The sequence below is a fragment of the Lampris incognitus genome, chromosome 3, assembly GCF_029633865.1.
Source record: "Lampris incognitus isolate fLamInc1 chromosome 3, fLamInc1.hap2, whole genome shotgun sequence".
NCBI lineage: Eukaryota > Metazoa > Chordata > Actinopteri > Lampriformes > Lampridae > Lampris > Lampris incognitus.
Genome location: NC_079213.1, coordinates 15,646,444 through 15,656,922, shown reverse-complemented (window position 1 = coordinate 15,656,922; position 10,479 = coordinate 15,646,444). Strand labels below are relative to the sequence as shown.

General features: G+C 46.5%; 1 pseudogene; it reads left to right on the top strand.

Moving 5' to 3' along the window:
- Window positions 1-6,528: 6,528 nt before the first annotated feature.
- Window positions 6,529-9,478, top strand: LOC130109673 (activity-dependent neuroprotective protein 2a-like; annotated as a pseudogene).
- The last annotated feature ends 1,001 nt before the right edge of the window (window positions 9,479-10,479 follow it).

Below are 10,479 nucleotides of genomic sequence, written 5' to 3'. Positions count from 1 at the left end.
TCATAAAGAATTTACTTGACTCTCACTGGATTAGATAGATAGACGGACAGATAGATAGTGTCATGTGCATAAACGACAGGCAAGGGAGTCGCAATAATAACGTGCTTTATTCAGCCATCTGCTTCCAGTCCCCGACCCGGACAATCCCCAGAATGCCTCAGTACAGAACCGCGCTAAAACATATAGTTGCGTGCCCCTCCTCTTACGTACACAGCATGCTGGGCACTGTAGTTCTCATCACATCTCCCTCCTTTTAAAGAATATGTATGTTCCAATGGAAACAATAACATTGCTAGATTATAAAACATAGCAACAGCAATACCATATTAGCAATTTGCTAATTAACAGCATAAACAGCTAACAATGAAGACATGCACTTCAAAATTCAAGAATTAACCTGAAGGGTGGGGTAGACTGCCCAGCCCTTCGACTGAGTGTGGAGATTATTCTGCCCCATTGCTCACTCAGTATCTAAACATCATACCGCTTTGGGGGTTTTACAACTCTGCCACTGGAGGTGATGGTGAACCCAGTGGGCCTTGCTGGCACGTCCGGCTCCGTGGGAGTGCCCGATGAGGTGGCGACCGGTGGGCTGAGTTGTTCCTGCTGCAAGTCATTGCTGTCTCTGGCTGGTTGGGTTGCAACAGTTGCAGGGGCAGGCATGGATTGCAGGTGCCTGCGGTTCCGTCTGAAGACAGCCCCGTCTTCCGTACGGACCATGTAGGAGCGTGGTTCCCCTGAGGGATTCACCACGACTGCGGGCATGTTCCACCCCTTTTGCCCGTCTAGTTTGACTCGTACCCTCTCACCTGAGTGCAGTTCGGTTAGGGCATGTGCAGAGTGTCTCCTGTTGAAGAAAAACTTATAAGCCTCTTTTGCCCTTCTGTCATTCTTCTCCACCTCCTTGTGGTCGAAGAGCTGTGGCTGGAGTTTCCTCTCCAGCACAGGCATGTTGGTCCGGATCTGGCGGCCGGTCATGAGCTGCGCGGGGCTCGCACCTGTGGCAGCAATTGGTGTGGCGCGGTAGCACATCAGCGCTAGGTGAGGGTCAGGCTGCCGCAAAATTCTTTTGGCCGTCCCGACAGCCCTTTCGGCAGCTCCATTTGCCTGGGGGAAGTGGGGGCTGCAGGTTGTGTGGCGGAAATCATAGTTCCTACAAAACTGCCTAAATTCGGCTGACGTAAACTGTGTGGCATTGTCACTAATGAGTTCCCGTGGGACGCCCCATCGTGTGAACACACCTTTCAGCTGCTCAATCACCTGTAGACTGGAGGTGGTCCGTAGCTGGGCGATCTCAATGTCCCTGAAATAATAATCAACCACCACCAGGTGCTTTTTTCCATCTTGCTCGCAAAGGTCTGCCCCAATCTTGTGCCATGGGCCGGGCGGCAGTGGTGTTGTACGTAGGGGCTCTTTGTACTGTGAGGGCTTATTGATTTGGCAGAATGTGTACTGTGTAACTTTCCGGTAAATGTCCGATCCGATGCTGGGCCACCAGACAGACATCCTGGCTCTTTCACGACACTTTGTAAGGCCTTGGTGCCCTTCGTGAATCCTGTGTAGGATGTCTTCCTGATACACGGGGGGAATTACAATCCTGTCTTGGTACAGGAGCAGCCCGTCTGCCTCGGACAGCGATGCCCTTGCAGCGTGGTAGCCATGCAGATAAAAGGGCACGTGCCTCGGCCATCCCTCTCTAGTGTACCCGATCACCCTCTGCATTGTGTCGTCCTGACGCGTGGCCTGCTTTAACATGTCCAGCTTCGTGCTCGACACCGGTTTGGTTTCGATCACAGCTTGCGCATGCATATCCCCGTCTGTGTCTGCCTCGCGGCCGTCCTGGAGTGGGTTCCTGGAAAGGGCGTCGGCCACCACCAGCTGTGAACCTGGAAAATACACTGCTCTGGGGTTAAAACGCATTAGACAAATTAGAAGCCGCTGGCATCTCGGCGGCACTTTGTCCAGATCATATGCATTAATGAGGGGGGCCAGGGGCTTGTGGTCTGTCTGTAAGCTAAACTCAGCTAAGCCTAACAGATAACGGGAAACCCGCTCACAGGCCCACACCCCTGCAAGGCATTCCCTCTCTAACTGAGAGTATCTCTTCTCTGCATCTGTGAGAGTTCTGGAGCAGAAGGCAACAGGCTGAACTTTGTCCCCCTGAACTTGCAACAGTGCTGCCCCCAGCCCGTAACTACTAGCGTCTGCGCTCACAATGGTGGGCCTTGCTACATCATAGTATGCCAGGGCAGGAGTGGAAGACAACATTGCTTTTACCTTGGTGAAGGCTTGCTGTTGGGGCTCCCCCCACTGCCACTCTGCGTCTTTCTTCAGCAGCTCACTCACCGGGTGTAGCACTGATGACAGTTCGGGTAGAAACCTCCCCAGATAATTTACCATACCCAGCCACTGTCTCACCTGAGGGACATTCTCGGGGCTCTGCATGTCTGAGATGGCCTTCACCTTGCCTGGATCTGGTTTGATGCCGTCTTTGCTGATGATGTGCCCGAAATATCCCAACTCACTCCTGCTGAAGCGGCATTTCTCCCGGTTGAGCTTCAGCCCCGATGTTTTGATTGTCTGCAGTACCGCCTCCAAGTTCCTATCGTGCTCGTCCTGGTCCTTGCCGAACACAAGTACGTCATCCATGACGACGACCGTGCCCTTGTGGTCTCTCAGCAGAATGCACATTTTCCTCTGGAAGATCTCCGGTGCCGATGTGATGCCGAACGGGAGCCGCTGGAAACAGAACCGGCCTCTGGGAGTAATGAAAGTGGTTAGTTTTACACATCTGGGATCTAGCGGAATTTGCCAGAAGCCAGACGATGCATCTAGCGTTGTAAAAACCCCTGCCCCTGCTAACTTGGGCATAATGTCCTCCAGCGTGGGAAGCATAAACCGCTCGCGCTTAACAGCCTGGTTTAACCGCTTTAGGTCCACACAGATCCGTATCTTGCCATTCTTTTTGACTACGGGCACCATGGGTGCGCACCACTCTGTGGGCTCGGTCACTTCTGTGATGATCCCCAAGGACTGCATGCGTCGCAGCTCGTCGTCCACCTTTGGCATGAGCGGGAAAGGGACCCTGCGTGGCGCGCTGAGGGCATAAGGCTGTATATTGGGCTTAAGCTCAATCATGACAGGTTCAAAATTAAGCAATCCAATGTCCCCGAAAACATCTTCGCTAACCTGATCTGTTCTAAAAACTAGGCCCATTTCACATGCAGCTCTGCGACTCAATAGATTGTTGGCATTTGGCCCTTTTATCACAAAAATCCCAATTTTGTGCATCTTCCCCCGTCTCTCCATGCACGCCACAAATTTCCCCGCACACTGCAGTGCTCCCACTGGGCTTCTCAGGTCGACTGATGTTTTAACCAGCTGTGGCCGTTCAGGCAGTGACCTATATGCAGTCTGTGACATGGTAGTGATGTCCGCCCCTGTATCGATTTTAAAATTAACCAACTTGCCGCAGATCGGTAACTCCACTTGCCACTTTTTCTCAAAATCCATCCCCTCTATGCAACCGAGGAAGTAGGGGCGGCTTTCACTTTCCGCTTCGCCCTCATACGCGTCATCCCGGTTAACGACCTCCCTCACGTCTCTGGTTTTGCATACGGCAGCAAAATGTCCCAGCTTGTCGCATTTCCTGCAACGCCTGTTGCGTGCAGGGCATTCCTGCTGCTGCCCGTGCACGCGATTACATGGGGGGCAGGCTGTTTTGGGCCGCTGTGCGTTTCCGTCGCCCTTATTGTAGTGGTTGCTAGCGTTACTGCGGTCGCGGTTGGCATTGGCGCCCTGTGCTTTCCTAACTGCATTCAGTTCAGCTGTAATTCCTTCCGCATTTTGCTGTTTAACCAGTTCGAACTGACGGGGGGCCATTTGCACCGCTTTTCCTAGCGTGAGCTCATCTTCCATCTGTAACTTCTGTGACACGTCTCGGTCAGCAACTCCGATCACAACTCTATCACGAATATGCACTTCCTTTAATGCCCCGAACTCGCAGTGTTCTGCCAACTCATATAAACTCCTCCTCACCAAGGCCTCGACAGTCTCTCCAGCTCTCTGCGCGCGCTGGTGAAAACATGCACGTTCGTGGATGACATTTCTCCGTGGTACGAAATGTTCGTTGAGTTTACTGACCACCCTGTCATAATCGTTAGCGTGAGAAGCCTCTTCGAACGTAAATGAATTAAAAATAGCTTCTGCATCTTTCCCCATTGCGTATATCAAGGAATTGACTTGGATCTCACCGTCCTCCGCATTTAGCTTGGTTGCTAGTCGAAACCGGGAAAACCTCTGAATCCAAATCAGCCATGCCGCCGGTTGCGTGAAATCAAATGCCTCGGGGGGATTAAATGTTGCCATTCCTCGTCTCACCGGACCAACTCCGTTCCCGATTATTGAGGTAAGTGGATTCGAAGATCTTCTGGCACCATGTCATGTGCATAAACGACAGGCAAGGGAGTCGCGATTAATAACGTGCTTTATTCAGCCATCTGCTTCCAGTCCCCGACCCGGACAATCCCCAGAATGCCCCAGTACAGAACCGCGCTAAAACATATGGTTGCGTGCCCCTCCTCTTACGTACACAGTATGCTGGGCACCGTAGTTCTCATCACAGATAGATAAACCTTTCTCCATTACTGTGTCAGTGAGAACATAAATAACTTCCAGTCGTCATACTCCATAATAGCAGCTGGTTAGCTAGCTATGCTGCTGTTATCCCTTCGCTTCACAATCAGGAAACCAGTCACGACCACTCTTCCTCTTCTTCTTCTTCTTCTTCCGTTTAGTTTAACAGCGGTTGGCATATTGCATTACCGCCATCTGCTGGAAGGCGCGTGGTCTTCCCTGCATCTGCGGGTTTTTTTGTGAAACGTTGCGCAGTTCAACAGTCTCAGCCACACGAAAAGGTGGAGATTCACGAATATATTTCCTTTTAAAAATGCAAAGCTGACATGCAAATGACATACGAGCGCTAATTTAGAGGCACAGATACAGATTTACAGACACAAATCACTCTGCATTTATTTGTGCATTGTGTTTTACGAGTAACGTCATTTGTTTGTGACTACTAATGAGACTGAAACCCATACACATGGTTTATAAGCACTCAAAACCCACCCTCACACACAAAGGGAAAGAGTATAAACTTGACATTTTACGGTTCATTCTCAATTGCCTGAATTGTTTTGGGGGTCATGGAACCTTTTTCTGACATGGTCAGCTCTAAATTTGAAGAAAAAAGGTAACGTTGAACACTGAAGACATGATTTCCCAGCAGGGATACCACCCCCCCCCCCCATACACACACACACACACGGGCTGAAGTATTATTAGATAGAACATGACTCATCTTCTCCGTCAATTTTGTACACCTTAATGTTTTGAAATCTTCGATCAGACTGAGGAATCTGTCACTTTGACTAGTCTGAAACAAAAAGAAATCAATAGTTATTGTACCCACTGGACCTGTGTGTGTGCGCGCGCGCGCGCGCGCACACACACACACACACACACACACACACAGTAATATTTATCATAACGTCTGTTTGTGCCAAGCTGAAGAGAGGAGAACTGGCAAGAGGTGAATATTGTTATTCACACTTTAAAAGGAAAGCGGATGTGATGATTTACTGACGCAGTCCTCATTGAGTTTGCTGATTCTCATATGGTAATTGACAACTCATCGCTCATTGACAAATTGTGTGTGTGTGTGCATGTGTGTGTGTGGCCATCTTTGTCAGGACTAGCGTGAGTTTTTACCCATGGAGTTAGGACCTTTTTACAAAGTGAGGACAATTAAGCCAGTCCTCACCTTATTTTCACTGTCCAGAGGCTGTTTGTAGCCTTTCTTCAAATTTTCAGAAAGGTCCCCAGAAAAGTGGTAAAATGAGTTCACACACCATGCGTCAGATGTATGTATCACACCTACATACACACACTTTTGCTTTTTGGTGCCCTCTGTAACCTTTTCTGGGTTTTTTCGATTGGTCGGCTCAGAGGTTGGTTTTTTTTTCTGATTGGTTACAGTAGTCATGTAACCTTTTTGCTGCTGGAGGAAAACAAGCTGACCAGAGTGAATTGAACAACAGGAACAGTATTCAAAACGTATTTTGAGCATCCTCACATTTGGAACATAAATGCTTTCATCAACATTATGCTTGTTATTATTGTATCATTGCAACACAAAACCTTGGCATGAATTAAAGTTGGAATGTTTAAAAGTTTGAATAACTTTACAGAAGTTGACAGTAATCAGTTTTGAGCGCAGGAACAGTGCAGCTTAATAAACATTGGTATAAATGCACAAAAGTTAGCCAAGAGGCTGTTTTTCATCTAAAGTCCCTCGACAGATGTTAGAGAATCACCTTGCTCTACCTGTCATAGTGCAGCCTCATAAAGCTGCTGGTTTATCTGATAACTGCAGTGTTAAGAGTGGAAATACATCGAATTTTTCTTTTTCATAGTTCAATATGATATTCTTCTACAACTTGCACAACTTAAGTTCATGGAAGTTGAGATATGAATGATGCACCCACTTGTACGGTGACAATGAGAAGATACTGACTTTGATAATACAGCCCAAAGCAAACACTTGCTGCCCACACTCGGGTTTCGTCATCTTTTGAAAATTTCTTATTTTGTGCTCATGGGGATTTGTATTATATTTGGAACAAAAACTGTTTGGCCATCAGCAGGAAAATATATATTTGGTCTGTGGTACTGTTTTGGGTAACACAAGTATGAGACTTTAAAATGTCCACTGTTTAAGGTTTTGATTTGGAGCCTTTTCGGGGGGCAACATAATTTAAAAAGTGTGAGAATATTTATGTCGTATTCTTTTCCTATCCTTACAGAAAATGTTCGCCTCAGTTGCCCCCCGCCCCCCAATTATTTGCTGTCCCTGCTCAAATTATATAAATGCATGGAGACAGAACTGTGGCATGACAGACAGAGCTGACATGGCAAAGTGAAGACAAACACTGCATTGCTGATGTATTTAAAAAATACGTTTTTGTTATGTTCTCGAGAAAGAGGACAGCGGAATGGAGAGGATGCAAGGAGTAGATGTGAAGAAGGCGGATGGGTTTACATACTTGGGGTCAACTGTTCAAAGTAACGGGGAGTGCGGAAGAGAGGCGAAGAAGAGAGTGCAGGTAGGATGGAGTGAGTGGACAAGAGTGTCAGGAGTGATTTGCGACAGAAGGGTACCAGCAAGCGTTAAAGTCAAGTCAAGTTTATTTATATAGCACATTTAAAACCACAGTTGAACCAAAGTGCTGCACAAGCTTAAAATACAATATAAAATAAGTGACATATAAAAATATATGTAAAGAAGACATAATAAAATAAAGAATATAAAATTTACATTTTATATAAATAAAACATAAGAGTAAAAGTATATTTCCACAATAAAATCACAGTGTCAAGCTCAACTTGAATTGAATGCCAGCATGGTGGCCTAGTGGTTAGTGGTGTCACCTCACAGCAAGAAGGTCCTGGGTTCGAACCCTGGCGTTGTCCAACCTTGGGCGTCAACCTTGGAGTTTGCATGTTCTCCCCACGTCTGTGGTGCGTTTTCTCCGGGTGCTCCGGTTTCCCCACCCATCGAAAAGACATGCATGTTAGGGTTAATACTCCTGTCTCAACCCCTGACCGAGGCATGGCATGGCAAGACAAACTGCACCATAACATTTTTTTTAAAAGTAAAAAAACTGTAAAATGTCTGGCAGCAAAAGAAAGTTTGGCACAGGAGTTTATTGGTTATAGACCACAAAGGCAAAGACAAAGATGCTACTGCTGCAAGGTGTGTAAGGTAATTACTCGAAGTCTGGATCAAATGTTTCATCATATGTTAACTGACCCAAAGCACTATTGGGTTAACTCACAGATACAGATTTGAATAAGTGAAAACAAAAGCTACACGATCAAACCACCGCCTAATGGGCGTGGCATGTTTGTAACATTTCCAAATATGCTTCTAAACCCCAGCAAGTTCAAACATTCAGTAATGGGTCCCTGGTCTTACTGAAATATGGCCAACAAGCTGGGACAGTGGTTGCCTTACAACAACTACAAGGGGGTCCAAGCAGCACCATTCTGATAAGTACCACAAGGACCAACCAGGCATTTCTACCCGCTCAAGCTTCTGCCCTAGTGCAGCTTGCTAGTGCTGAGGCTAAAGGTCTAATACACCCTGGTGCCACTATAGCCCTCCAAGGTACTTTTCCCCAGGGATCACCTATGGTCCAGCTTCCCACAACATCTAATGTCCCGCTTCCTGCAACATCTAATCTCCAGCTTCCCCCAACATCTAATATCTCTCTGAGACAGGCGCCACTGGCTCTAGCTCCAGTTCCTGGGCATCCACCATAGAACCCTCAAGCTCAGCAAATCCTTATTCCAAAACCACTGACAGTTAGTGTAGCAGGGGGGGGGGGCAAGTTCATTTTCTCAGACTGCTGCGGTTACCCAAAACTTACAAACAAACCAGACCCCCCCCCCCCGAGGCACAATGGTGACTTGACAGTCCCTACTGAATCACCTGATCCCCACTGGCAAAAAGGTTAATGGCTTACCAACAAACACCTTTGCTCCGCTTCCGGTGACAATGCCCATCTCACATAGCACAAGTGGCCCTCTCAAGCCCATTGAGTCATCAAGCAATGTCTCACTTCAAACTAAAAAATGGATTACCTGCTCCCTTTGCAATGAACTTTTCCCTTCTAATGTGTTTGACATGCACACAGAAGTAGCCCAGAAGACAAAAACAAGTACCGGTACATGTAATTCTGACAGTATGGCTACCTGAGCACCATTTCTGAAGAAAATGCCTGAAAATACTGTGTCAAATGCTTATTGTGCAAAAGTCTGCTGTCAGAAAAGACCGTATTCCCACCCTTGCTGCACGGTCTGAATTGCTTGTACTGTTCAGCTTTGTTTTTCTCCATCAAACAACTCATTGACCATATTAAGGAACACAATCCTTAAGCCAAGACATACTGTGACTTCCAGAGATGAGAGTACAAAGTGTTCACAAACAGTGCTGGCAGAATTATTTTCCCTCACTTTGATATGACTACCACTGCACCAAAGGAAGTCCTAGGAGAGACGGCGGTCAACCTGGTTCTAGTAACAAATTCCCTCGACCTGATTTTTGTGAAGATGATGCTGAGCAGCCATCTGGATGTTTACCAGACAACAGCGAAAATCAACTGAGCATACTGCACCTTCTGTGACAAAAGGTTCCAGAACGGTGCCAAACACTTAGAACATTTAAAGAAAGAAACATTTTGTAGCACTCACGATCCATGCTACTCTCAAGACTGAGGCATTCAAGTGCATATACTGCAATGGAGTATACACAGGGAAGGTCACTCAGCAGGCGGTAATGCTTCATATACAGCATTGCCTGTACTTGTCTAAGAAACAGTCAGAGCCACCCCAAGTCTCAAGAAAGCAAAGAACCTAGAAAAATACCAATCAAACTACCAGCTGAACTGATCAGTCAGCCACCCTTCCCAACACAGGGAAAGACGTTCCTGGTGACTGGGTTGAACTGAGGTTCCGACGTATCAGGGACAGAAGTGACAGAAAAAAGTGCAAGAAATAATACAAGAGTTAAAATGGTAATCACTACTTAAGTACAGTTCCCACACCTTGTCTGAGTCAAAATGACACACAAATTTCACAAGGTTTCATTATTATTTAGTTATTATTTAGTCAGCTTAGCTAAAACCTGCTGTTAGTTTGCATTACATCACATATCTTGACCTTAAAACAACACTATTCACAATAAAGTAAATAAATTCAAAGTAAGCCGTTTTCACTCCCAGCAAAGTAGCGTATGATTGAAAAAAATAAAATCAAGACATTACCTTTAGTTGATTCATGCTTGGCATGAATATTATTGCAGTATACAACTAAAAAGTTATTAATTAATTCTTAATTTTCTGTCAGTATTTTGTACACACTCATTTCCCAATACAGAGACAAATTATCCGCCTAAAAAAAATTTCTTTAAAAACCTTCCATCAAAGGGAACCCCGGTTTTCATCATTCGTGCAGTATAGATGTGGGAATTATTAGAGTGTGACATATTAAAGGCCCTGACTGACAGCCAGCGTGAAGGAGGATAACAACATGAGAAATTCGTGAGGGGTCAAATGGATCGCTTTCTTGTGCGGAGCAAACCACCACTAACCACCAGCGCAGACCACACACCACCTTCAGAAAAAAGGGGGGGAAAACTGTCAGTAGACAGCATCACAAACGCTACCTGTGTTATGGCTTCAGCTGGGCCGGGGACGTCAACAGCCCTCAGCCTGAGTGCAGCATCTGTCGGGAGAAGTTGGCTAATGCTTACATGGTGCAATGCAAGCCAAAGAGGCACTTGGAAACCAAACATCCCTTCCACATTGAGAGAATTGGCGTACTTCCAAGGAGTGCGGGCTCTGAACCAGAAGCAGCAAG